The sequence below is a fragment of the Oncorhynchus masou genome, chromosome 14, assembly GCF_036934945.1.
Source record: "Oncorhynchus masou masou isolate Uvic2021 chromosome 14, UVic_Omas_1.1, whole genome shotgun sequence".
Lineage (NCBI taxonomy): Eukaryota > Metazoa > Chordata > Actinopteri > Salmoniformes > Salmonidae > Oncorhynchus > Oncorhynchus masou.
This window is the reverse complement of record NC_088225.1, coordinates 10,774,387-10,800,445: the sequence shown is the minus strand read 5'-3', so window position 1 is coordinate 10,800,445 and position 26,059 is coordinate 10,774,387. Positions and strand designations below refer to the sequence as shown.

Here is a 26,059-nt window from a genome sequence, read left to right as displayed (position 1 = left end):
TTTGGCCCATTTCTCAATGCAGATCTCCTCTAGAGCAGTGATGTTTTGGGGCTGTTGCTGGGCAACACGGACTTTCAACTCCCTCCAAAGACTTTCTATGGGGTTGAGATCTGGAGACTGGCTGGGCCACTCCAGGATCTTGAAATGCTTCTTACGAAGCCACTCCTTCGTTGCCCGGACGGTGTGTTTGGGATCATTGTCATGCTGAAAGACCCAGCCACATTTCATCTTCAATGCCCTTGCTGATGGAAGGAGGTTTTCACTCAAAATCTCACGATACATGGTCCCATTCATTCTTTCCTTTACACGGATCAGTCGTCCTGGTCCCTTTGCAGAAAAACAGCCCCAAAGCATGATATTTCCACCCGCATGCTTCACAGCAGGTATGGTGTTATTTGGATGCAACTCAGCATTCTTTGTCCTCCAAACACGGCAAGTTGAGTTTTTACCAAAAAGTTACATTTTGGTTTCATCTGACCATATGACATTCTCCCAATCTTCTTCTGGATCATCCAAATGCTCTCTGGCATGCTTCAGACGGGCCCGGACATGTACTGGCTTAAGCAGGGGGACACGTCTGGCACTGCAGGATTTGAGTCCCTGGCGGCGTAGTGTGTTATTGATGGTAGGCTTTGTTACTTTGGTCCCAGCTCTCTGCAGGTTATTCACTAGGTCCCCATGTGTGGTTCTGGGATTTTTGCTCACCGTTCTTGTGATCATTTTGACCTCACGGGGTGAGATCTTGCGTGGAGCCCCAGATCGAAGGAGATTATCAGTGGTCTTGTATGTCTTCCATTTCCTAATAATTGCTCCCACAGTTGATTTCTTCAAACCAAGCTGCTTACCTATGCAGATTCAGTCTTCCCAGCCTGGTGCAGGTCTACAATTTTGTTTCTGGTGTCCTTTGACAGCTCTTTGGTCTTGGCCATAGTGGAGTTTGGAGTGTGACTGTTTTGAGGTTGTGGACAGGTGTCTTTTATACTGATAACAAGTTCAAACAGGTGCCATTAATACAGGTAACGAGTGGAGGACAGAGGAGCCTCTTAAAGAAGAAGTTACAGGTCTGTGAGAGCCAGAAATCTTGCTTGTTTGTAGGTGACCAAATACTTATTTTCCACCATAATTTGCAAATAAATGCATTAAAAATCCTACAATGTGATTTTATGGATTTTTTTTTCTCATTTTGTCTGTCATAGTTGAAGTGTACCTATGCTGAAAATTACAGGCCTCTCTCATCTTAAGTGGGAGAACTTGCACAATTGGTGGCTGACTAAATACTTTTTTGCCCCACTGTATGTGTTCACCCATCTATCCATGTACGTATGAGACACCCTAATGACATTTTTCCTTTCAGGTTCTGAACCGCTAAACTTGTGACCGACAAACACTTATAGCCAATTGAAGTAGCTAATGAAGTGTAGGCACTTTCCAAGAAGTCTCATTCCTTCTCTTTGTGTGGTGTGCTCTTTCACTTGTACCCTTTTGTCTCTCTCGGTTTGTTTCAAATCCACACAAGTTTGTTCCATTATCCATGGGCATCCATCTGAATCCTCAGTGCTGCTCCAGCTCTTTAGAGGGGAGTAATTCCTCTGACATGCTTTTGTCCTCAGCTTTGCATGACAAAGGACTGCAAAATCACACTTGGGATTATGAAAGGGAGAGGACAGTGTTTTATGTAGGTGTGTGTGGCTGGGCCGAGAATGTATTGAAACGGACTGATGAGAGATCCTGCAGCGCATCATTTTTTGGGGATGGCGCAGATCACTTTAATACTCCTACCCACACAGCTGTGTGCACTGCACACTCACTGGCACATTCAAGTGCACATCGATCCACACACACACACAAAATCATGCCTAAAGTATCAGGTTAAAAACACACAGATCAGAGGTCGACCGATTATGATTGTTCAACGCCGATACCGATTATTGGAAGACCATAAAAGCTGATACCGGTTAAATCGGCCGATTTATTTATTTATTTGTAAGAATGACAATTACAACAATACTGAATGAACACTTATTTTAACTTAATATAATACATCAATAAAATCAATTTAGCCTCAAGTAAATAATGAAACATGTTCAATTTGGTTTAAATAATGCAAAAACAAAGTGTTGGAGAAGAAAGTAAAAGAGCAATATGTTCCATGTAAAATATGTGCCATGTAAGAAAGCTAACGTTTCAGTTCCTTGCTCAGAACATGAGAACATATGAAAGCTGGTGATTCCTTTTAACATGAGTCTTCAATATTCCCAGGTAAGACGTTTTAGGTTGTAGTTATTATAGGAATTATAGGACTATTTCAATCTATACCATTTGTATTTCATTAACCTTTGACTATTGGATGTTTTTATAGGCACTTTAGTATTGCCAGTGTAACAGTATAACAGTCCCTCTCCTCGCTCCTCCCTGGGTTCGAACCAGCAACACAACAACAATTAGCGCACGCTAACTAGCTAGCCATTTCACTTCGGTTACACGAGCCTCATCTAGGGAGTTGATAGGCTTGAAGTCATAAACAGCGCAATGCTTGACGCACAAGGAGGAGCTGCTGGCAAAAAGCACGAAAGTGCTGTTTGAATGAATGTTTACGTGCCTGCTTCTGCCTACCACCGCTCAGTCAGATACTTGTATGCTCAGTCAGATTATAGGCAACGCAGGACACGCTAGATAATATCTAGTAATATCATCAAACATGTGTAGTTAACTAGTGATTATGATTGACTGTTTTTTATAAGATAAGTTTAATGCTAGCTAGCAACTTACCTTGGCTTACTGCATTTGCGTAACAGGCTCCTTGTGGAGTGCAATGAGAGGATAGGCAGGTCGTTATTGCGTTGGACTAGTTAACTGTAAGGTTGCAAGGATTGGATCCTTCGAGCTGACAAGGTGAAAATCTGCCGTTCTGCCCCTGAACAAGGCAGTTAACCCACTGTTCCTAGGCCATCATTGAAAATAAGAATGTGTTAACTGACTTGCCTAGTTAAAAGGTGTAATATATATATATATATATATATAACACCTTTTAACTCAGCCCCACCCCCCGTGGCTGAAATATATATATATTGTTTTTAAAATCTGCAAATCGGCGCCCAAAAATAACGATTTCCGATTGTTATGAAAACTTGAAATCGGCCCTAATTAATTGGCCATTCCGATTAAATCGGTCGACCTCTAGACCAGACCATTCTCAAAACCCCACTACGATGTGCTACCTTGCAACACTCAACATCGATATAACCTTCGATTTCCAGGATGGGGGAAGCCATTTAAAGCTTAGTCTGTACCACCCAGACAAGATTGTTGCTTTGCATCATTGTATTCTCAGCCAAGCACACAGCTAAAGAGAGTTTGAGGAATTATACCATTAAACATGCTGTCAGGATGGCGCAGCGATGCGCTTAAACCTACCATTGCCACAACACAAGGGTGAAAATCAGAGATCTATCAATCGTACAGGAAGAAATTCAGATACTTTGAGTACAATTAACAGATACAACACGGCGCCGACGTCGTTGGCAGGAGGTTGAGGGTTTTAGACACTGTAATCCTGACATAATGCATACAGAATCGAGCCTAAGTGGGTGAAGGCCACTGAATCAAACTGCTGTGTGTGTTTTCTTTACCTTTCACACTGCTAAGACCCGGCACAGCTGCCTCTTTGATGAGGCCATTCCGCTAACACCCAAGGACAGGATATCCTTCAGGAGAGTGGGTGTATGGCAGTGTGTATGTGAATGTATGGGGGGGGGTCTGGGGGTCTTTTGCACTCCCTTATAATACAGTCGGTCAAGCGGATGTAGAATATGGAAGTAAAGACCACGTCCTAAAACCAAATCGGGAAACACTTGACGGTTGAAGGTTCCCCTCTGATCTCACAAATACAATAGTGGTGTAGTGAACCCCTGGATTAGACATAATTTCACAGTATTACTGTATAACAGTAATGAGACAGAAATCATTAATGGCTCGCAGTAATTTACCAGTACTAGATTATGTAATCTAGCTCTAAGAAAACAAAGAAAGTAAGACTTAATTGTTCAGTCAACGAGGATGTTATTTTGTGAAGTCGCAAGCGGGTTTATAGGCCGTCAGTGGCCTCAAGGTGATGTGTGTAATAACTAACCTGGAGTAACAACCCCCACCCCCCGTGGCTAATGGCTGTAAATGGACAGTCACCAGAATCAATGCATCATTTTCTGAAACCTGACCTACTTTCTTTTCTTCAGGGAAACCAGCAGATCCAGGGCTATCAATAATACTGTCTTGATTCATTACACCAGAACAAAAAATATATATTTTCCCCAAGACAGCCAGGGGTTTGGAATAAAATGTGGAATGGGCCTTCTATCATCTGGGTTGATGTATAATGTGATTTGGTCTAGCAAGATAAATGGGCAGCTGTGTTGTAGTGACTAGGGAGAGGTAAACAAAAAGCTGCATTTTACGTTATGCTGGGTCAGCACATTCCCTGAGGGAAAAACTGGATTGAAATCATGTAATTCCAACCCGTATCTACTGGGATACTAGTCAGTAGGGGTGGTGATGTTGGGAGGCAGAGCAAACAGGTCCTTTTAGCCAGGCTGTCTGGATTGACACAAGCCCCTGATAGAAAGGATAGGACAGGAGACAGGTAGACAACCTCATTGGATCTGACCATAGCGGCAGTAGATGTCTGTTCCCTTTCAGACCCCCCCAAGTGTCACTTGCTTTATCCTCAATGTGAAGGTGTGTTTTGGTGGCTCAGCTGTGATCTATTTAGCAGATTGACTTGTTGAGCCAACACCCTGTTCCAGCTAAGCTAGACCCGGCCGAGCAAGGGAAGGCCAGCAGCACTGGCCAGACCAAGATAATAATATCATGAGCTGTTATCAAAGAATGGCTCGACTTAGAACACACTTTGGGCAATATAACTCCCTTTAGTACTGTATGATTTTTAGTATTCCTCCGTTTAGATCTTTATCTGTAAGGCGAGACGGAGCACGGCAGGGGAAATTCTGTACGATATGTTCTGAAATCTAAGCAGTCTGGTGGTAACACAAAGCGTCTTGAACCACTAAAGTGTCATCAAGCCGTCAACACAAAACCACTACCACAGAATGTGCTATAAAACGCCTTATTCCAGCATAAGACAAAAGAGGCTGATAAAGCACCCTGGAGTCTGGCACCATCCAGTCTAGCCCCCTTTGGCAGAGCACAGCACTATCAGATACAGTAGCAGAGTAAATATCAACTTCACTGCGCACATTACAGTGCTATGGTATATATTGCATTGACAGCATGTAAAGCCATTTGGCAACATCTTTATCCTTGTCAGAGTGGCCCTACAGATGGAGATCAACAGATCTGCAGTAGCTGAGGCCTGTACTGTAAAAAGACAGTGATGTTGATTGCTGCACTATAAGTGTTTCAAGGATAATAAGTTGTGTCACTATATGTCCCTCACAACCACACCATAACTCCTGTGGGGCTTCTAGAATCCTATCATGAAATGCTATAATGTCACCAACCATGAGTTGCAGATGAAATGTGACATCGCCTTGGAGATTTCTCAGAAGTGTGCAGATAACAGAACATTTCATTTTCAGCCAGAAAAGTTTGTTGTCAAGCGCGTCATTAAAGACGTAGGCTTAGCAGTCTACACTCGAAGTACAAAGAACCGTAGTGGATTTGAAACAGACAGAGAGAGCGAGAGCGAGAGAGAGAGAGAGAGCTACTCTGTGTATAACCCATAAGAGTCTAAGCCCTGTCTAAGCCTGGGGTACTACTAAGCTGTATGGAATCGTTGCTATTTGATTTGGAATTTTAAGACTCCTTGAAGCATCCCAAAAAATATATTTAAAAAAAATACTTGATGAAAACAAATGTTTGGCCTTACTGCTATTAGCCCATTCAAACGCATTGAATAACAGATTCACTACATGGAACAACAGTCCCTCCCAAAAATCTAAAGGAAGTTTGTTCTAAAGTGTCTGTCCTATATCTGAGAGATAAGAAAGATCAGGATTTTTTTTAATTTTTTTTTAACACGTATTTAACCCCTTATTTTTGACACTAAAGAAACTCTTTAAATGCTTCCACACATTTCTTTCAACAGGAGACGTCTTGTGAGCCCTGTGGACGTCCTAGACTGACGTCCTCGTGAGAGTATCACCTTTCCACAGATGGCTCATATTAGTGTGTTGGCCAAACTGTTCGGACGCTTCAGATGATTTTGTGAGAAGACCGATTTTAGGGATGTCTCATGGTCTGACAAACGCCACTCTAGCTCTGTCACCTTTCACTGCAGTTGCATTAGTGTGACATAGGCGGATGTGGTGGATTGAGATGCATCCAATGTAAACTAACACAATCTTTTATTATGCTAATTATATTTCCATGGGGGAACACAGACATTGACCTTAAGGGGATAACCTACCATTCATGATGCCTGTAAGATCACCCCAAAAAGATTCCCACAACACTTGACATGAGTGAGAAACTAGGTGTATAGCAGCGTTAGACCCTCATGCTATACTGTATAACAGAATATGAACTGATTTACAAGAATGTTTTTTTTTAAATAAATACCTTATCAAAGGGAACCAATTTGAGGCCGTTTGCGTGGCATTATAGCCTGTATTCATGTAATGTCAGAGTACTAAAGTCACATTCATTCAAATTTGATTTTTCATTTCAAAGTCGCTAAATTGTGAAAAGCTTTGAAAACTGATGTCTTCAGGGAGCAGGCCTATATAAAACACCACTGATGGCCACAACATCCCAAGGGGGCTTTAGTACACACAAGCTGTTAATCAATCACATGGGCCAGACGACGTGTCCCTCAAGACTCTGACAGACACACAAACCCACATCTCACAGACATGAATGTGATGATGCTGAGATGTGAGTGAGTGACGACACAGACCTATGGAGCAAGAGATAGCAGAGAGAAAATATTATTTTCTTTAAGAACAAGAAAATGGAAAATGAAAAATGAAAGGTTTGTGGCAAGTGTTGTCGATAATATGCAGATTGGGAGCTTAGGAATACAGAGGACTTTTCTCATCACTGCGGTGTCTGTTATTACGGTGACATTGGAATCTGTCAAATGTTCAGATGCTAGGTTACTTGCTAATTATAACATTGGAAATACTGTAATGTCTCATCTCATTTGAGGATGACTTGGCATAGAATCTCTTCCCTAGCCGTTCTGTAAATCAGAGAACAATGGATGCATCATTTAGACGTAAGTCAGTCTGATGTGCTCCTCCATTAAGCCTTGAGCCAAAGAAGAGATGCAAGGGTAGACAAGGGTCTGTAGATGGTTCCTACAGCCTGGTAAAGGTTGTGTCCATTCCCTGAGAGACATGTCATACCCTATCAGGAGGATGAGTCTTCTCTACATGAGACAGCCTCCGCTTAGGCTATGGGCAAAACTATTGAACCCAATGGCAGTGAGCTCTGGAAAGGTTGTGGTTGAGAGGCGAGCCCTGGTTAAATGTTACCAATTTCACCTCTTCCCAGAGGTGAAGTAGAAGACCGAACCTTCACCTGATTGCAGCAGAACCACATGAGTGTGTGTATTTCAGCAGCTTAGACAAATGACAGTATGGGATAAGAACCGTCTTCGCTGCACTTACTCTGGTTGTGGCCTACCAACAATGGTTTGAAGTCAAAAGCAAATAGGTTCCTTTCTTTCTGAGAGGGGCAGGTTGATGGTGCCTTCGTTGTGTGCAAGGTGTAATTGTAGCCCCAACAAACTGCAGCATTAAAGTCTGGGGGCCTCTGTCGTAAACTCTGTACAGTCTAATGAGCCCTCTCTCTGCAAACTCTATTGACTTCCCACATCCTTGCGCCTGGGGCGAAAAACCAAGGCATTCATACAGCAATTAGTGAGGGGTATGCTTTGAACACTGCCGCTCATACGAGTGACACCCATGTTTACAAGATGTCTGTGTGGAGTAACAAGCAGGCCACTGACATGATGAGAAGAGTGGGGCTGCAAGTGAAGCCGTTATTCAAGGATCTCTGAACACTGAGGGGGGTTCCTGTCAGCGGAGCAGGGGTGAAATTGGTTTCCAAAAGCAATCCCCCTTCCGTTCTCTGTCCAGTAGCTCAGCAAACACACTAAGCAGTCTGAGGAGCTCTGGAAATGGAAAGAGAAAAACGTCTGTCCACAGGTAAACCATCTACTGCTAAGACTATAACCACAGCTTTCCCTCGCTTGTGTTTCTCTGAAACATAATTGGCTTTTCTGCTTAGGAAACTGCATTTAACTTACATTTGCAGTCAGACAAGGTAACCATGGTTCAGAGGTGAGGGAGCAACTGTCCAAAACAGATTAACACACCCCCACATACCGTAGTTTTAAGGGCTTATTGACTGAGAACTTGACTCTTTCCTCTACAGGCCAAACATGGGTGCAGGTTTGTGTGGATAACGAACAATAGGCTAACCACAAACACATTCAAAACAATAAGAGAGGGAGAAGGGGATAATAAGAGGGAGAAGAAGAAGAAGGCCATGTTGTTTGCATGTAAAACGCCTCGCACCCTTTCACTGCTGCTCCAGTATTGCTATTAGAGACCTGGCTCTGTCTGTCTGTGCGAAAGAGGAGTGACTGAGTGGAACCAGATGAGGCCAGCCAGCACCTCTAATTAAAGTTAAGCAGCACTAAAACATTAACCTCGTTGAAAAGAGGCAGCGAGGTACAGAAAGGTACTTGCTTTTTGGTCGATTACTCATGAGTCTGGGGGTTCCTGGTAACACATCGTTGTGGTGATGGTCAATTCTCAGAGGCTAACACAAAGCTAAGTGGCCATCAATTAATTAGCCTTAACCATAAGATACAGAAGCTATTTGGGGTAAGGAAATAAGACATACTATGTTACTAAATGCTTACCCAGTGGACAAAAATATGAACAGAGAAAAATTGGCACAATTTCCAAAATTAACTTCTCACTAATGAGCTTCGAAGTGCTAAATACATGCTACATTGTTTACAAAGTACCCTACACAGAAGTGTTAAAGACAACACTGTGAGGGGGACGAATTACTTAATGTTAAAACTTACAACGTGCAAATACCAACCAGAAGCCTTCACAAATGACTTTTCCAATCTGAAAAAGGAGAAGGAGCTTAGATTTTGGAACAACTGATTGTACAGAATTGGTGTGTCTCCATCTGGACATAGCAACTAGGCTACCTGACAGCCAAGCTATCTTCATTTGGTAATAAACAACCTTGCTTGACACTGGCCCTTCTGGACCTCCTAATGGAAACCATGTGTTGATCTGAAAATGAAGTGTCCTTGGCAGGAATAGACACAGTGAGCCAAAATCCACACAGATACAAGGACTGTTTGGATTCCTAGCTAGCCTAAATATTATTTGACTACAAACAGATTACTTTTACCACTGTGATGCGGAACTAAACAAAAGTTCTGTATCTAGCAAGAGCTTCCCAAGATCCTCTAGCTGCCATCGTGTGTCCTTTGATTTGAAGTCAATGCCTTTCTACCTGGTAAAATGCGTTCCTCCTCCCCCTGCGAGTACATCTATATGGGCATGTCAACATCCACAAACTCCCTGTGGTCACCGAGAGGACCAATAGAGAGAAAACCCTGACCAAGACAAAGGGTTAGAGGCAGTGCTTAATTTCAGGCGGATCCTGACGAAACAGGGTCCGGCGCCTTTCGGATTTTACTTTGTTTGTTCCGGCACCTATTTGCCCGGATCTAGTACCTCAAGATGTATTAAGTGTGTCACTGTTCGCACTGTAGACATTCTAATGAAAGCAATCAGTGTTAACTTCTTAGGCATAGGGGGCAGTATTCGGAAGTTTGGATGACTGAGGTGCCAAAAGTAAACTGTCTGTTACTCAGGCTCAGAAGCTAGGATATGCACATAATTGGTACTATTGGATAGAAAAAAGTTTCTAAAACTATTAAAATAAATGTCTGTGAGTATAACTGATATGGCATGCAAAAACCCGAGGAGAATCCATCCGGAATTATTTTGAGGGCACCACCCATTGAAATGGTTGTCTATGGGAAAATCAAAGGAAACCCTCCCAGATTGCAGTTCCTATGGCTTCCACTAGATGTCAAGTCTTTCGAAAGGGTTTCAGGCTTGTTTATTGAAAAATGAGCTAGAAATTTGTAGTTTGAGCGGTGGCTCACATTTTGACTGTAGTCTTGTGGCGCGCGTGGATGAGGGCGCGCACTTTGTTATTTATCTCCGGTAATGAACATACTATTCTCAGTCTTAAATGTTATTGTTTATTTACATATTAGGGTACCTGAGGATTGATTAAAAACTTTGTTTGACTTGTTTGGACAAAGTTTAATTGGTAACTTTTGGGATTCCTTTGTATGCATTTTGAACTAAGGGAAAAAGTGGATTACTGAATCAAGTGCACCAAATAAAACAGACTTTTTCAGTGCAACCACCGGCAAAGTACTCAGAGCAGGTGCAATTTGCAGTTCAAGAACAAGCAAATGAATAACCCCTGGCTTGTCATGCAGAATTAAAAAGTTGGGCTGGACAACATGCAAAAAGGTACAGAGCTTGGGTCTAGAAATGACTGGAGGGATTAAACTAGCAAAATAGTGGGTGGACTGTACAGTAAATTAAACAAAAAAACAAAGCCCACAGAAAATAGTTTTTTGGACATGCCCGAACCAAGGTGCATTTGGTGGCAGCAAGCCTTATAGACGAGGCTAAAGAGACACCCAGAGTATAGTTAACACTACAGCCAGAGTCTTCAGAACAGCCTTAGAAGGAGGCTAAACGTCACAGCCACTGGCCCACTCATGGCTTTGCGCAAGAAGTTGACCATTGGGAGTTTTAAATGAACTTGACATGGGGAGAGTCATTGTGGGAGGTTTTGAAAACTAAGGTAGGGAAAAAAAAGATCCTGTACTGTGAAGGTAATCTGATTCATATTATCACAGGCAGGACGCCTATATATGCTCATATGTGTTCTACTGTAGCCGAGTGGTTTATTTTATTTTAAGTTATATTCTGATATTGTGATATTTGTTCTACTGCTACATCGATGTCTTGAAAATGATATGAAAGTCAGGTCTTGTAAGCCCCACAGCTGAGTATGTGTGCATATGGCCGGTGTTCTGCAGTGTTAAAAATGTTGCTGTACATTGATGTCTAGAAAATTAGGATATAAGAAATTCGGACATGAGTATAGCTGCTGGGTTTACACAAGTATGTGGGCATGCATACTGCAGTGGTATCTAAAATGCTTTGAATTAATCAGCACCTTGGAGAGTGCTGTACATTTCACCACCGTAGACAGCAGGCTACTTGGCTGTTTGTCTACTGCGCTGCTACCTCAGAGCCCCCGGATAATCAACCCTCCCCCCTCACTATGTGTTCCGGAACCTCGCGATTTACGAATTAAGCACTGGTTACAGGGTTTAAGTAGTGGCACTGAAACAGTAGTAGTGGCACAGGTGACCGACCAGCAGATCAAGTTAGTGGGAGTCACAGAGGTACTGGACACTCCATTGAGAAGTCTTTGAGCAGTACTAGATGGGCTGTAGGAATGCATGTCAAGTCTGTCAGTAAGACTTGACTATTAACACCAGCCATTGGCTGATTCAATCTGCTGCAACACGAGGAAATGAGTAGGAAATACAAAATAATCTGACAGCTAGGGTTCTATTTTTAGTTTAAATTATTCATCGATTTCGATTCTTCCTCTTCAGGTGGAGGAGGTGGAGGAGGCTTTAGGGGCTCAGTGGGTTGTCAAATCAGATATTTCTGTACCCATACACTGGTAGAGAGCAGAGAGTATATTCATCATAATCCCCATCATCATCATCATCATCAATATCAAATGTAACCAACATCAACATCATCCACATTATCATCAACATCAGACCAGTTCAATCCGTAATAAAATGCCCTAGGTCTCAAAAAACAATCTGTTCTTCTCTGCAGCCTGGTAGACCATCTCTCAGTACAGTTGTGTTCTGGAGTTTACAGGCAGTGTGGGAGGACCAGAAGCCAAGGTTTCAGCTTACACAGCCGGTCAGAATGATGCACGAGGACAAGATGAGGTAATATGAAAAACAGAAAGAGAGATGGAGTGGGGGAGGGGCAGTTGGAGAAAAGAGCAGTAGAAGAGACCTAGAATAGTGACTGATCTTGGACAACTTTGATGTAAAGAAAGTACATTCTTTGTGGGCACTGAACCGAAGGGAAAGGTGTATCATGAGATGGGGGAATTCAGGGGATTGCTATACCTCCCCTAGGGGGTGTTGAGTGGCCTATAGATGCACAAGGGCTGTCGGTATGGAGGGTGATGAGGGGTTTGAAAAGAGCGGTAGTGGGATTACATTGGCTTCATCACTCAAGTGATCAAACAGGAAGGGGGAAATGGCATCCATTTGTAAATGTGCTGGTGTGGGGGGGCTTTGTCTAAGGTGTGTATATTTCGTGGGAGTCTACTACTACACACTTGAGTGCATAAACCTCTTGATAGTACATATGTCTAACCCATCAACTAAACAGTCACGTCAATGACGTGAAATAACAACGCCACTGGCAGATCTACTGCAGTCTGCATCAGGAGAGACCCCCGCCGAACGAACGCTTCCACTGTGTACTTGACCGCCTCGAAAAAATAAATCTGCTTCATGCCGCAGCTCTCTGTTAATTTTTTTCACCTTTATTCATCCAGGTAGGCTAGTTGAGAACAAGTTCTCATTTACAACTGCGACCTGGCCAAGATAAAGCAAAGCAGTGCGACAGAAACAACAGAGTTACACATGGAATAAACAATAAACAAGCCCATAACACAATAAACAAGTCAATGACACAGTAGAAAAAGTCTATATGCAGTGTGTGCAAAAGGCATGAGGAGGTAGGCAATAAATAGGCCATAGGAGCGAATAATTACAATTTAGCAGATTAACACTGGAGTGATAAATGAGCAGATGATGTGCAAGTAGAGATACTGGTGTGCAAAAGAGGAGAAAAGTAAATAAAAACAGTATGGGGGTGAGGTAGGTAGATTGGGTGGGCTATTTACAGATGGACTATGTGCAGCTGCAGCGATCGGTTAGCTGCTCAGATAGCTGATGTTTAAAGTTGGTGAGGGAAATATAAGTCTCCAGCTTCAGCGATTTTTGCAATTCGTTCCAGTCACTGGCAGCAGAGAACTGGAAGGAAAGGCGGCCAAATGAGGTTTTGTCTTTGGGGATGATCAGTGAGATATACCTGATGGAACGTGTGCTACCGGTGGGTGGGTGTTGTTATTGTGACCAGTGAGCTGAGATAAGGCGGAGCTTTACCTAGCAAAGACTTATAGATGACATGGAGCCAGTGGGTCTGGCGACGAATATGTAGTAAGGGCCAGCCGACTAGAGCATACAGGTCGCAGTGGTGGGTGGTATAAGGTGATTTGGTAACAAAATGGGTGGCACTGTGATAGACTGCATCCAGTTTGCTGAGTAGAGTATTGGATGCTATTTTGTAGATGACGTCGCCGAAGTCAAGGATCGGTAGAAGAGTCAGTTTTACGAGGGTAAGCTTGACGGCGTGAGTGAAGGATGCTTTGTTGCAAAATAGAAAGCCGATTCTAGATTTGATTTTGGATTGGAGATGCTTAATATGAGTCTGGAAGGAGAGTTTACAGTCTAGCCAGACACCTAGGTATTTATAGTTGTCCACATATTCTAGGACAGAACCGTTTGATTTGACACACTGAACTTTTTCTGAGATGTAGTTGGTGAACCAGGCGAGGCAGTCATTCGAGAAACCAAGGCTATTAAGTCTGCCGATAAGAATACAGTGATTGACAGAGTCGAAAGCCTTGGCCAGGTCGATGAAGACGGCTGCACAGTAATGTCTCTTATCGAAGGTGGTTGGACAGCAATAGATGAAACAGGGGAGCCGCGGATTAGTCGCTACTACACTAGAATGCGGGCGACACGGCATTTAAAGTTAGCAGGCCGGGGCTAGTAGAAGTGTCTGCTCCGACAGAAGCCGGTTGAAGGCACAGTGGATGGAGTAATTAGTCGGCAGACCAGTCGTGGTGGTGCGGCGGGGCATTGTGTCGACAAAGGATCCAAGCCAGATGGCCAAATAGGTATTGTAGTAATTTAGTTTGCTAGCCGGGAGATGCGCCTGGCTCACGGCTAACTGGTGCCAGCATTGGGGCAGGGGCGTTAGCCACTATAGCCACTCGGTAGCAGCAGTAATCCGGTGCCAAGGTCCAGAGCTTACAGCAAGGATCCAGTGGAGTAGTGGATTCTAGCCGTGTTTGGGTGGAGTCCGGGTGGACAACTGAGTAGGCCGGAAGGTGGGCCTGGCCTGGCTCAGGGCTAGCGTCGGTACTGGGTCACTTGGTGGCAGCTAGCTAGCTGTGAAGACCAAGAGAAATGGTCCAGGGTTTACATTGTAGTGGAGAAACAGTTCGATACTGGTAGGCTGGCAGGTATTATCAAGGCTAAAAAAAGGGCTGGTATCTGTGCAGAAGGTAAAGGCCGCTAGCAATGACTAAATAGCTTGTGGCTAATTAGCTGGTTAGCTGCTGATGGCTCGCTTCTGATGGCTAGGTGGTTCTGGCTACAAGGTCTAAAAATGTTTGAAATAAATAGCGGAGCCGTATCACATTGGGTGAGGCAGGTTACCGGCAGGTACAGTGCCTTGCGAAAGTATTCGGCCCCCTTGAACTTTGCGACCTTTTGCCACATTTCAGGCTTCAAACATAAAGATATAAAACTGTATTTTTTTGTGAAGAATCAACAACAAGTGGGACACAATCATGAAGTGGAAAGACATTTATTGGATGTTTCAAACTTTTTTAACAAATCAAAAACTGAAAAATTGGGTGTGCAAAATTATTCAGCCCCTTTACATTCAGTGCAGCAAACTCTCTCCAGAAGTTCAGAAAGAGAGGGAGGGCTGTGACTATGTCAACATCCATGATGGCACGAATTGTCTGACAAAATGTCTGCTGTGAGCTCTGCCGTGAGCTCCTATCCGAGTTTAACCACGGCTTGGGCTGCTCCAATTTGCAACAAAAAACAACAACATGATAATTGCTCATGTTGCTGCCGGCCTGATGAGTGACATCACTAATGCTGGACCTGGAAGGATTGTCTAATCTTGAGTGAGCATCCAATGACATGAGTATCCAATGACACGACGTAAACGGTTGGACAACGAGGGCTGAGGCGCTCTGTCAATCCAAACTGATTTCCTGTCCACCCAGACCCCCAAGAAGGCAGATAACTAATAAGCACTCCAACGCCTGAGTGGGTCTCAGCAAACAGACCAGGCCTCACGCAGACAGTCTAATTGGCTATCGGAGCTAAATAAATTGTTAGTTGTAGTGAATGTACATGACAGCACAATCATGCTGGGGGAATACAGTATGCGTCAAGGGCGGCTTGTTTTGCAAATCATACAGGGGGGAAAACAATTCACTTTACCTAAAAGATAGGTGAAAATTATTTCGTTTGAAAACATTTGAAATGCTCATGACAACAGCGAAGGTTGTCTAAATTAATGAATGTGCATAAAAGCAAACTGACTTGCTTGAAGACAATTAAAAACAGCAGACATTTGAGAAACAGATGCCTGTGCTTAAAATAACACACAATAGCTTTGTCCCTTGATCACAGGTGGCGAGCTAACACCTTAAACACAGCGGTGCTCGAAAGCAAGACGTCGCAGTGGTTCTCGACGGCCGAGTTTAACTATTTAATTGCGGCAGAATGTTTTAAAGGCTTTAGGCTAATGTTAAATGCCGAGCAAATTAATAGCCCTTCTGATACTTTTCATGAACACGTCATTAGCACAAGCATTTACTAAGTTAATAGTATAAGTAACACAGCAGCTATCTCATCAAGGAAAGGTATAAAGCAGTGGCGCTGAGTTGGACCACTTGAGCATGGGTTACAAAATCTTATGGAGCGATTTTATCCATGGAAGTAGACCCTAGGGATCTATCACACTTACCTGATTGTAAAGGTTGTTTGATAAGTCATTATTAATAACCCCTTCAAAAGGCATTAGGTCAGTCTCTAAACCTTATAAAACATTGGTAATGTTTTCATCCCTCCATGCCTCATCATGTGCTCTTGCGTAACAAACAGATCAAACCACAAGCAAATCATGAGAGGTTTACATCCTAATCTCATGAAATCCGCAAGAAATGGTCAAACAATTAGCTAGGCACCAGCCTGTCCGTTCATTTGACATGTCAATAAAACGAGTCACTGAAAATACAGTGAAATACTTTTCCAATTATTCTCTCCATTAGCCAGTATGATTATATAAAGCATTGGCCTACTACAGAAGTGCCTCTAGAAATCAGAATTGGTTACATTAATACATATTAATTTAAGATAGAAATACCCCAGAAACAATTCAAAACTGTCTTTGTTTTATGGATTTCCATCTACAAATAAACCACCACCATGAAAATCCAGTCCCTGAATGTTTCTTTCACACTACCCCATTCAACCATCACGTCTTATGCGAACAGCACAGTATATCTTACTCTCCTTGACAACAGCCACAAAAGAAATGAGTCAGTTGGCTGCCTCTCAGCTAATTGCCCTTCGCTTAGCTCCTCCCTCTTCATAACAGATCAAAGGTAATAATCCGCTGCTAATCCACTGTGGTACGCCTGCCCTCGCTGTTGTTATGCTCATTATGGCCGCCTTGAATTGGCCGGGCTGGATACGCCATTCGTATCCTACGTATCATACGCCACTCCTCCTCCTCGCCCAGTCCTTGTCCGTTCTAAAGAAAAGGGACCTTGCGACGGTCTCTCAAAACGCCAAGGTCTCCTCCAGCCACACTGGCTCAATTTCACAGCCAAACGCCAATTTCACGGCTGGGCGGCCACTGGATAATTAGATGAGCCTTGAGCGGACATGGTGATGCTCGCCTCAGCTCTGTGAGAAGACAACAAGAGAGTGTTCTCTTTAGAGAGGCTAGGGAGATGGCTACTGAGCTCATCACAGGGCTGGATTTGTTTGGGTCTCACTTGTCTCTTTATTGCATTAAATGAGTACGGGATGCGTGGCAATTCTTGGTGGAAGTTTGTCTTTCTAGTTGTTGCAGTTTTGTGCGTTATTGGAGTCGTTTGATATCCGTGAGCAGTGAGATGTTTTGATCAGTCACTTGTTGCTTCCTACCCATCAATTAGCAACGTGACTGGATTTTGTTGTTCCCAAAACAATGTCGCCAATCAGGACAATGAATTCTAGCTTGTGGCTATAGCAGCATTGAAAGGAGAGCTTTGTTAAGTACCTGCCTTGCTGTTGTTTTGAAAAACCAGGTACATGTAAATGACATAGCCCATCTCTCACAAATGTACACATGCTAAGTGTATGGCTGGATATACAACTGACCCATCATCTTTGACAGCTCCAGCATCAGATGTTTAGAAAATCTAATTTGCATCTTCAATTTTCCAATAGATATTGAAGTTTCTGTAGAGAAAGTAACTTTTTATGAATTGAAAAGTGTTTTTAGGCTTAAATGCAAAAAATATTATATTCTTTGTCACGAGGAATATAAAACTGCAACACATGTGGAATTACCATTGCCTACCTTACCTCTGCCAACAGTTCTATCTCGGGAACTATTACCATTTCTTGGTCGTAGTTGGAATAGTGTAGAGAAAGAGTAGTTTGGAGCTGAGAGAGGATGTACATTTATAGAAGTTGAACAGTTTCATCCAGACCGTATAATGGGGACATAGCCTCTGTTGTTTCCCTATCAAAAATGTCAAACGTGGTTTTGTAGAGTTGACAGTTTGATGGACAGTTAGGCTACTCACAACAGACCAACTTCAACCAGATATTCAGTTTCTCACAGTCATGAACACTGTCCCTGTGCTCAGACAAAACTGGCATTGTTTGTAGCGACTGTCCCCGGACTTTTTCTGTGGTATACCATGACATATAAACAATAGCACATGACATGCACATCACATGAAAAAAAAAATTTCTGGGATGTAGGCTGTGGGGACTTACCATGAGTAGGAGACAAAGGCCTCACAGTGAGACGGGTGGGGCAGCGACAGGCTCAAGCCTAAGCCCTTCTCCCATCTCCCATCTCCCAACTGATGCACTCTGGTATATCCTGCAAAAGGGAAATCATCAGTAAGTGATTCATAGTGTCAACAGTCAGCATTACATCCGACCTTTGCATAACCCACTAAATGAATAACACCGTCTCATTTTCGATTAAAGTTTATATTCTCAGACTGCATGGCAGACAACATAGGAGATTGGGATTTTTAATTAAGACATTAGCTTCATTTGAATATGGGGCACAGTAACACATGGCGAAGTCAGGATGAGGACACACACCAGACTCCTGCATTTCTTGCTATTTGGGGTTTTAGGCCGGGTTTCTGTATAGCACTTTGAGACATCTGCTGATGTAAAAAGGGCTTTATAAATACATTTGATTGATTGGCTCCTCCCCTGGGAGAAGAGAGGGAGAGAGAGATTCTGCCAAGGCCGAGCCATGAAAAACATGAAGAAAATAAAAACTGTCAGAATCCTTTTTCAACATTCTGGCCCCGTTCCTGGACACCCTTTGTTATTCTACTCTTTCTCCCCCCTACATGTTTGTGTTCATGTCATTATTTATTTTTTTTAATTTTAAAGAATAATTCAAAGGCGCACCTTAACATGCTGACTACACCGCTCACGTCGCATGCGGGAGCGTTGCAAAATAAATTTAGACATGCAATTATTGCACCCACACTGCTAACAGGCGCCAACGAGCGTCTGCATTGCCAAGGGCTAAAACAGAAGTCAGTTCTATTTCTGACGCAGATCGCGCTGCAAGTCCTGCCTCTCCCATCTCCTCATTGGTTTATAGAACCAGATACCCACGTGCCATCTCCTCATTGGTTATACCCACCTGGGTGACTGAAAGACGAACGGAGGTCGGTGGTGGTAATATACATTTTATGAAAGTTAGTTGCCAATCACTATAGAAGTCCAAAGAAGACTAGACTAGAAACGATTCGGTTGACCGTTTTGTGTGTGGATTAATTGTCGGAGTAGAGGATCTTATGCATTTCAGGTAAAATAACAACGTTTATATCCCAGGACAAATTAGCTAGCAATAGCAAGCTAGCTAAATAGGACCTATTAGCTAGCAACTACAAGCTAGCTAGCTAAATTTCCATAAATGTGTTTCGACCTGTCCCCAAATTAATATAAATTGGTTCAGAGCTTGTTTTGATATTTTAACCTGCGTATCTTAATCGTGTTTGGTGTGGGGGGACAAAATCAATTTGTGCACGATGGCGCGTGGCTGGTTTGGGTAAGGTGTTACAGCGCATGGAAAGTCAACAAATGTTCCGCACAAGAGGAGACATACATAAAGGGGCCTTACCTCAGTTTTCTAAAAGTGAACTTACGGGCAACGCTAGGCTCCTTTGCGCATGCAACACACAACGTTATTGTGGTGTGTGATACAGATACGACTGAACTATAGCCAAAACACCAGAGATGACAGATGAGAAGTGGAGGAGCAGCCCGGTAGACTGGAGCGAGTTAAGGGATTTCAAGTAAGCGACACCTGAACCTGCTCAACTGCAAGAAAGTTGCACATCCTCTATGATGTCATGATTTCCCCCAAGGCATCAAAGGTCCCCATCTCTTGCAGCACTGGCTTTTATGATAACAAAAGAAAGGCTGCGTTACATATGTAGGTATATTCCCCTCAATCATACATGTGGAAGAGTAACACAATGCTCAGACTTAAGAGGCTTGCACAAACTGTACTGGCTGACATCTCATGCGGAATTGATGTGGTATTTTCGCATTTAGGTACTAGTCAAAAAAAGTGCTCTTGGCTATTAAACTGGCCAGGAAAGGCAGAGAGCAGAAGGGTGAAAGAGAAAAGAGTAAGGACAGAGCAAGAGAGGCGTGGCTTTGTTATTTATGTTTTATAGCTGTTGACAGTGCAGAGTAATCCAATACTAGTCAAAGTGAAGAGATATTTCCCCCAAGAAATAAGTTACATACAAGGATTCACACAAACACATGCACAGGCAGACACAGAGGGATATTATTCAATACCCCGAATCCACTAGGGGAATGGGGTGATTTTCCAGTTAAGTTATTTGTCTTTGGCTGAGGGATTAAGCTTATAGCCCATCCACTCAGAGAAAGCATACACACTGGACTAGGGGAATTTACATCACCCACAAGTTCAGTCATCCAGAGAATGAAAGTAAGAGGATGCACCTCAATAGTCTAAAGTAGCTCTCTGACAATTTAAAAAGCAGGAAAGATGAAAGGATTTAGCCTAAAAGCTACTGGAAATTTGCTTTCACCTCCACACATCAGCGCAGACAAAGGAAAGAAAGGTGCTTGGATAATTGAGTTGTATCAAGTTGAATTCTGGACAGCGTACAACAGGTTGGCAGCGTAACTTCAAGTAGCCTACACCATCATCCACCCACCACCAGACAATAGCAGGGCCAGAGTTAGCCATATTACAGTGAATGCTTTAACCAACTCACTGACAATGCATACTGATTCTTACTCAAGCCACAAAATGGCCTATGTGTTGGTGGGTTGCGATCCGCGGGTCCCTATTCAGCTGAATGAGAGGGCGACTGTATTTCTGGGGGGAGGATTGAGAGGCGATAGAGAGATCATTCACTTTCTCTTAGAGGGCACCCCTTGACTCCTACATGCTCTGGCGGGTGTTGGCCCCGGGCGGGGAGGAGAGAATATGGGATCTGTGACACATGCAAATCCTGGCTACGAGTCGCTTGGCACTCTGAACAGAACAGACATTATGTGAAGAGCTAATAGGAAAGAAAGAAGGAGATTTGGGTGGCGAGAGCAAGGAGGAGTGGAGATAAAGAAACGAGGGGAAGGTATAAAACAGGCTGCACATGAAGATGAAAGACCCAGATGAAGGGGCAGAAACGCACACACCTGGACACACAGGAAGCACACACAAACGCTATGCTCAAAGAAACCACAGAGAACGAGACAAGCCACACAGCACAATGGACAAAGTCAAAAGGAGAAGAAAAAAATTCTCCACCCACCCACAGACAGATACTCAATCCACACACACACACACACACAAAAGACATGCTGTGAGACACAGACGAATCCTGCTCAAATCCCTGGGATTTGAGAAGGGAGCACAGTCGCAGGGTTGCGCTGCCATAACAACAGGATCGGAAAAAAGGGGGTGAGGGTTTGGAGGTGCTGAGCACAGCACGAGGATTTCCACACTGGAGAAGCTCTGAGGTGTTTGTTTGTCCTGTGTTTAACAGAGCCCCTCTCGACCACAGGGCACCCAAGACCTCCAGTCAGTCAAGTGGGGCAACTCCAGTCACAGTCTCTTCACAACGGAATCAAGTAGCTCTTACAAAAGCAGCGTCAACTCGTACTACATATCAAATGTAGGCCTACTAGCTAATTAAAATCACGAGATTGGACATGGCTATGGAAGGCTATCCAGTTCTTGAGTTGTCATCAGCAGTCCTGAGGTAAAGGAGACTAGAGGCTGTTTTAGGGCTGCCACACCCAAACCTCCTTGTACGTGGGCATCCTCACCATACTCCTACACAGAGTTATGAAAAGAACTTCTAAGTTCCAGACGTTTGGGTGGCAGTGTGTGTATTGCACTTACAGTATGAAAGCCTCGATTGTTGCTTCCTCAGAGTAGAGCTGGCTGAAGTGAGTTGTATAATGGTATGCAGAGAGAAGGATAATGAGGTATGGCAAACCAAACCACACAGCCAACAGTGAATAGATGCTCATTCAGATCCTCATTCTTACTGGGGACATTTACTGAAGAATGGAGATGATAGAGGCAAAGAGTCAATTGTTTCCAGTATCTGGTCTGGTCCCCAGATGTAGCATTATGTGGCCCTCCAGAAGATGAGCAATGGTTAGCCTACATTTGGATATCTTTTTGTGAAATGAAGCCCGGATTATATTTTACGCTGCAAAAAACCTTATCAGCCCATTTGTATTTTGATACAAAAAAACTGTTCAGTAATGAGATGTTACCAGGATTAGATACGCATGTTAAAAACCAGTCGGTTTCTGGGCTCGTTTTGAGGGATCTGAAAAACCCAACACCTTGTAGATACAGTAGGTATTACAGTTCCAGTAGAGCACAATGACATGGCACTTTGCCAGCTTAAGTTTCCCAAGTGCTGCACTAATTTTAGCACAGCTCTTGTGCTAGATGGATGACCCCAACTCCATGGCGACTCCAAGGCTCAGTGAAGTAGGGGGGGGGGGGGGGGTGAGAGAGGGAGGTGGGTGGGTGGGTGTCATTCCGTACGTCTGGATAACTCTGGTCTAGACACGCATACTGGAGCTCAGGATTGGAGGGGGAGGGAGCTCTCAGGCAAACCATCTGTCTTCGAGCTGATCAAAATCTTGAATACAAGATGATGTGGAGTGGGATTCGGACAGCCTGCATCTTTAGGATATTCATCCTAAACACTACAGATTAACCCACAACACATGGGTCATATGATGCATTCAACATATACAGTGGAGCAAAAAAGTATTTAGTCAGCCACCAATTGTGCAAGTTCTCCCACTTAAAAAGATGAGAGAGGCCTGTAATTTTCATCATAGGGACACTTCAACTATGACAGACAAAATGAGAAGGAAAAAAATCCTGAAAATCACATTGTAGGATTTTTAATGAATTTATTTGCAAATTATGGTGGAAAATAAGCATTTGGTCACCTACAAACAAGCAAGATTTCTGGCTCTTACAGACCTGTAACTTGACCTGTGACTTCTTCTTTAAGAGGCGCCTTTGTCCTCCACTCGTTACCTGTATTAATGGCACCTGTTTGAACTTGTTATCAGTATAAAAGACACCTGTCCACAACCTAACAGTCACACTCCAAACTCCACTATGGCCAAGACCAAAGAACTGTCAAAGGACACCAGAAACAAAATTGTAGACCTGCACCAGGCTGGGAAGACTGAATCTGCAATAGGTAAGCAGCTTGGTTTGAAGAAATCAACTGTGGGAGCAATTATTAGGAAATGGAAGACATACAAGACCACTGATAATCTCCCTCGATCTGGGGCTCCACGCAAGATCTCACCCCATGGGGTCAAAATGATCACAAGAACGGTGAGCAAAAATCCTAGAACCACACGGAGGACCTAGTGAATGACCTGCATAGAGCTGGGACCAAAGTAACAAAGCCTACCATCAGCAAGGGCATTGAAGATGAAACGTGGCTGGGTCTTTCAGCATGACAATGATCCCAAACACACCGTCCGGGCAACGAAGGAGTGGCTTCGTAAGAAGCATTTCAAGGTCCTGGAGTGGCCCAGCCAGTCTCCAGATCTCAACCCCATAGAAAGTCTTTGGAGGGAGTTGAAAGTCCGTGTTGCCCAGCAACAGCCCCAAAACATCACTACTCTAGAGGAGATATGCATGGAGGAATGGGCCAAAATACCAGCAACAGTGTGTGAAAACCTTGTGAAGACTTACAAAAAAACGTTTGACCTCTGTCATTGTTATATACCCTTTGTTGGCAAAGTATTGATAAACTTTTGTTTTTGACCATATACTTATTCCTCCTCAGAGCACCGCTGCTATTCAGTACCCACTGCCCGCTCGGCAGACTGCATTTGTCGTCCTTTAGTATGAAATAACATTGGTCCCCCCACTCCTACCCCCTCATGTTCCCTCTGACACCCCTCTCAGCCATCCAACTTCATATCTCATTCCCTTAAAAGCAGTCTGATCTGCTCTCATTTCCTGTTGGCCTGCTGTGCCCCTGCCAGGGAGGGCTAAGCAGGGTTAATGCCCCAGGCAGAGGGGCAAGGGGTCTGTGGCGCGGGAATGGCTTGGCGGGAAGCCAGCCCGGTTCTTTCTGTGGTCAGTGACAGGTCAGTAAAAGATTTTTAAAAACCTGTCAGGGCTGATGCGTGAGGACAGGCAGAAAAGAAGGGAAGGAGAGGTGACAGGTAGACACCCAGTCCTCCATCCTCTTAGCATTCTGCCAGGACCCAACACAGAGCCAAGGGTTACGCCTGTCAGATGTGTCAGTCAGGACCGACCTTCCTGCGGTCGCTCCACCAGCTTTCCATGTCTGTATGTACCGAGCACATTTAATCTCAGTCTTTCCCAGCAGGGGGTTCTTGTTCCTGGGCTTAGACCCACATTTTAGCCATGCCTCCCTTCTCCCGGATCCTTGTCTCTTATGGCACAGCAGGATCTGTGCATTATATCCATCTGTGCTTTAGTGCCTTTGGTTTCATTATGATGTAATCATGGAAGAGCTCCTCTCAGAGTCCAATAATAACTACTTAATTTTGCATAAAGTTATGCATCATTATCTTCTAAATGTTTTGTTTTGGAAAGAACATTACCTAGCTTGCTATTAAAATACTAGCACAAAAACAAACCATTTTAGTGTTACCACATTTAACAACACTGCGGTTGTGAAGCTAGATGTAGTTTCAAACCCCTAGAGAAAGGCTGTCAGTATAAGAGTATAAGAGCTCAGTTCTACAAATTTAATCCCACAAAAAAAAAACTACATAATTTTTTTTTTTTTTTTTTTAACTAGTAAGCATCTTTCTCTCACACCCAGCAATAGCAGAATGCAAGTAGCAAACTTAATTACTGTTAACACAGAAAATACCAACCGTGCGCTTAGAGGTACCCATCAGGGCAACAATAATTATCTTCAGCTCCGATAGCATATGGCACCTGTCATCATAAACAAATCATTTCAGGAACAACACAGTGCTCTGAACTAATATAAAGCCATTATTTTGATAACACAATTCAATGATTTTGAGTTTTGTGCATATAAGGCTGATGCCTAAGCAGAGACCTGGACCTTCATTTGTGGAGGCCTGAGTTGCTGCCAGTTATCAGTGCACAGCAACAACAACAAAAATCTGAGGTCAGAAATGCATCTGATATCTCCATAAATCCAGTCTCAAATTTGCAGTGAGGTGTTCAGAACAAAAACGTCCCATAACATTGGCGGCATATCCAAACAACACAAACAACATAAATCCCTGGTCTATCCTGAGGACTTGGGTTACTCCTTGAGTGATCCTCAAGACCAACAGTCCAAAGACGTCAAGTAGACAATAGGACCCTAGAAATTATGAATAGCGTGAGACTACTTTGTGGGTCAAGAAGTCAGGATGTGCCTGAGAAGGACCAGTGTGATGATATAAGAGCCTTCTCTGGGCTGGAGGAGCTCTACTGGCGCCTCGTTTTAAAATTAGCCATCCCCCATCCTTTACCATCCCTTCCAAAAATTCATCTCATTAAGTCAATTACACATCGCCGTGCCACCAGAGCAGAAAATTGCAAATTCACAGTTAGTCCCTTGGGACTGTGAGGAGTAGCACTCTGCCTGGCGAGACTAAAGTCTCAGTGTGAGCAGTCAAGGGTGAGGAAAGTCATAGGTGCTGTGTTTAAGACGTCAGAGGAAGCGTGTAGAACTTTGACATGTCTTGCTCTGAATAGCCTGAGGGGATAATAAGTCGGTGTTGGATGGTGGAAGAACACGCCAGGACTGTAGTCAGACGTTGCCACAGGAAGTGTGAGAGGATGGGGATTCACACCTGATGGTCTCTGTCTGACAACTTGGTCAGGGAGAAGACTGGCTGCATATAGTAACAATTCAATGGCCTTCAACTGAAATGTGTCTTCCGCATTTAACCCAACCCCTCTGAATCAGAACGGTTCGGGGGGCGGCCTTAAATCAAACATCCCCGTCGTCGGCGCCCGGGGCAACCGTGGGTTAACTGCCTTGCTCAGTGGCAGAACGACAGATTTTTTACCTCGTCAGCTCAGGGATTCAATCCAGCAACCTTTTGGTTACTGGCCCAACGCTCTAACCACTAGGCTTAAAGCCACACAAGCTAAGCCAAAACAAAAAGAATGATCCCTCAGCTTGGAGGTGTTAATTTCCTGACATGCAAAGCCCTTAGAGGGAAAAAGCAGATTCTACTGACAAATCTCAAACTAAATTTCCCCCCCCATGAGGAACAATCTCTCAGTTACTCGAAACTGGAGCGTCA

At 43.6% G+C, this 26,059-nt stretch overlaps 1 protein-coding gene across 3 annotated transcripts in view; it reads right to left on the bottom strand.

The window, feature by feature from the left end:
* LOC135554188 (protein TANC2-like) overlaps positions 1-26,059 on the bottom strand; it is a 140,302-nt gene that overhangs the window by 86,739 nt on the left and 27,504 nt on the right. For all 3 annotated transcript variants that reach the window (XM_064986309.1, XM_064986308.1, XM_064986311.1), the window contains exon 2: positions 18,005-18,113. The gene's annotated coding sequence lies outside the window, so the exon portion shown is untranslated. The remainder of the gene's footprint in view (positions 1-18,004; positions 18,114-26,059) is intronic.